Here is a 3,644-nt window from a genome sequence, read left to right as displayed (position 1 = left end):
TTGATCACTACCCGCTGATCTGGCGGGTAGTGTAGGCGTACCCATAGAAAGGTAATCTGCTTCAGCTATCAGTTGCTCTGTTAGCTCCAAAGGGAGAAGTCTGTGCTGATTTACCATGTTGGTTTCATTGATACAGTAACTCCTCACTTAAAGTCATCCTGGTTAATGTTGTTTCGTTGTTACATTGCTGATCAGTTAGGGAACATGCTCATTTAAAGTTGTGAAATGCTCACTTATAACGTTGTTTGGCAGCCGCTTGATATGCGATAGGCTTGCAGAAAGAGCAGCCCATTGGAGTGAGCTGGTGGGGGCTTGGAATCAGGGTGGACCGGTAGCCCCCCTATCAGGTCCTCACTCCCCTAAATTCCCTGTGTGGCAGCCACCCAGCAGGATATCAATTGCCAGCAGTTCAGCTATCCCCCTCTCCCCTGCTCCTACTCTTCACTCCCCCTCCTTCTGCTCCTACTCCTCACTCAGGGTTGTCAGGGAGGGGTAGTACCTCTGATAGGGGAGCAGTCATACTCCTAGGAGTAGCTCATCCACTTTGGTCCCCACTTGACACCCAGCTCTCACCTGTGGCTCCAAGTGGTTGTCAGCATGCGACAGCAGCTACACCCCGGAAGCCGTCTCGACTGACAGGCTAAACCAGGTGAGGGTAGCCGATGAGTCTGAGACCCTCGCTGAGTTAGGGCCTGTCTACCCATTGCATGTGAAGGCTGGATCCGGCTGACTGAGGAAACCTGGTTCAATGGTCAGGAAGGTGGTGACAGCAAGTGTTGTGGAACACTCAAGAGCACGACAAGACACGTAGGCATCTTGTTCATCCACTGCACCCTGCCCTATCTCCAAACGTCTTGACTCTTGTCCTTCCACTGGATACAGATAGGAACTGGGAAGAGAGAGTGAGGTTGATGTCATGCAACTCACTTTAATCCAATTCATGCGCAAGTCTCGATATCATATCACATCCTGTGGCGATGGGCAAGCAATGAAGCGGCAGGTGTGGATATTCAGGATTGCACTGCTCACCTCCATAGAATGAGGAGGGGCTAGAAAAGATGCCCCAAACATTGCCTGCTTCACCTTACTCTGGCCAGCATACCGCAGCTGGCGGGGATCCCATAAAAGCAGTCAAACAAAAACAAAACTTAGAGTGACACCGATCACCATTGGCACATGGAATGTATGCACGCTACTGGAAAAACATCATGGCAGACAGACCGGAGAGAAGAACAGCACTTGTCACCAGAGAGCTCGCATGCTACAACATTGACATTGCAGCCCTTAGCGAAACTTGCCTTGCTAATGAAGGACAGCTGTCCGAGTCAGGCGGAGGCTATACATTCTGGAGTGGCCGCAGCAGTAATGAGCGTCGCGAATCTGGAGTTGGCTTCGCCATCAAGAATCATCTTGTTCGGAAACTTGCCAGTCCCCGCAAGGGTGTGAATGATCGTCTCATGACAATGCAGCTTCCGCTTCAAAAAGGATGCACTTTGATCAGTGCATACGCTCCCACAATGACCAACCCAGAGGAAGTGAAGGATAAATTCTATGAAGAACTAGAGGCTCTGCTATCATCAGTGCACCGCACAGACAAGCTGATCCTGCTTGGCGATTTTAATGCAAGAGTCGGATGTGATGCTGCAGCCTGGGAAGGAGTCATCAGAAAAAATGGAGTGGGAAAGTGTAACAGCAATGGTCTGTTACTGCTGAAAACTTGTGCAGCATATGACCTTCTGATCACCAATACGGTCTTCTGCCTCCCTATTCGTAACAGGACTTCGTGGATGCATCCCCATTCCAAGCACTGGCATCTGATCGACTATGTCATCATCAGGAGAAGGGACAGACAAGATGTCAGGGTTACAAAAGCTATGTGCGGCGCTGACTGTTGGACGGATCACAGGCTCGTAGTATCTAAAATGAAACTCCGTATCGTGCCAAAGAGACGACCACAAGGCTGTAAGGCTCTCAAAAGGATCAACGTGTCGAAACTGAAGAACAGCCACATCTCTGAAAATCTAGCGGAAGACCTAGAGAATGAGCTTGCTGATCTTCGTATTGAGGATGACACTGAGGAAGACTGGGAGCGATTCCACAACATTGTCCATACAGCTGCATTGAAGGTATTAGGGCCCTCCACACGCAAGCGGCAAGACGAAAATGATGCAGAAATCCAGGCCTTACTTGATGAGAAGCACTGCCTGCATCGTGCATATCAGAATGATCCATCCTCAGCGGCAAAGAAGACTGACCCTCGCAGAACAGTGCAGAACCGACTGCACAAAATGTGGGACTTGTGGCTGAGCGCCAAAGCAGATGAAATACAGGTGTACGTGGACAGGAACGACTACGAGCAGTTCTATGAAGTCCTCAATACTCTTTATGGTCCACAGTCTTCTGGGAGCTTTCCCCTCCTGAACTCTGATGGCACTGTGCTCCTTACAGAAAAGACGAAGATTCTCCAGAGATGGGCTAAACATTTTGAAGCAGTTCTCAACTGCCCCTCAGTCATCAATGATGAGGCCATTGACAAGATGCCCCAGGTTGCAGTCAATGACTCCATGGATGCTTCACCAGAAGAGGATGAAGTGAAGAAAGCCATCAACCAGCTGTCAAGTGGCAAAGCCCCAGGGTCAGATATCATACCAGCAGAGGTGTACAAAGTCGGTGGACCTGTGCTGCTACAGAAACTCACTGAGCTGTTTCAGTCCTTCTGGAAGCAGGGATCCATTCCACAGGAATTTAGAGACACGTCCACCGTGCACCTCTATAAGAGGAAGGGCAATCGCCAGGTATGTGACAATCACCGTGGAATCTCGCTGCTCTCTACAGCGGTGAAAGTTCTTGCACGGGTTCTGTTGAACTGATTGATCACTCACCTGGGGCAGGGCTTACTGCCAGAATCACAGTGCGGCTTCCGCAAGGGACCTGAGACTATTGACATGATCTTTGCTGCGGATCAGCTACAGGAGAAATGTCAAGAGCAGAATAGTGAACTCTACACAACTTTTGTGGACCTCATGAAAGCATTCGACTCTGTCAGTCGCCAGGGCCTGTGGAGGATCATGTCGCAATTCGGCTGTTCAGACAGATTCATACGAATGGTACGTCAATTTCATCACGGTATGATGACTCATGTCCTGGATGATGGTGAAACATCTGAGGCCTTCCCAGTCACCAACGGCATCAAACAAGGGTGTGTTTTAGCATCCACTTTGTTCAGCATGATATTCTCTGCCACTCTGACTGATGCCTTTCAACACTGCACTGAAGGAGTAGGCCTGAAGTACAGAACTGATGGGAAACTATTCAATCTGAGGTGGCTGCGTGCCATCACCAAGGTGAAGGAAACTGTACTTCGAGACTTTCTCTTTGCTGATGATTGTGCTCTGAATGCTAGTACAGAGCCAGAAATGCAAGCCAGTATGGACAAGTTTTCATCTGCATGCAACAACTTTGGTCTCACCATTAACATCAAGAAGACTGAGGTCATGCACCCGCCAGCTCCCCACGCTCCGTGCTCAGAACAGTCCATCACTGTAAATGGACACAGACTTCAGGCAGTGGACTACTTCACGTACCTGGGCAGTACCCTTTCCCGAGCAGTGTCAATCGATGATGAAGTAAACTGCCAGATTGCT

General features: G+C 49.5%; 1 pseudogene; it reads left to right on the top strand.

Annotated features, from left to right (window-relative positions):
- The first annotated feature begins 1,208 nt into the window (after nt 1-1,208).
- Nucleotides 1,209-3,341, top strand: LOC115654038 (annotated as a pseudogene).
- The last annotated feature ends 303 nt before the right edge of the window (nt 3,342-3,644 follow it).

The sequence above is a fragment of the Gopherus evgoodei genome, chromosome 6, assembly GCF_007399415.2.
Source record: "Gopherus evgoodei ecotype Sinaloan lineage chromosome 6, rGopEvg1_v1.p, whole genome shotgun sequence".
In the NCBI taxonomy this organism is placed as follows: domain Eukaryota; kingdom Metazoa; phylum Chordata; order Testudines; family Testudinidae; genus Gopherus; species Gopherus evgoodei.
This window is presented reverse-complemented; position numbering and strand designations above follow the sequence as displayed.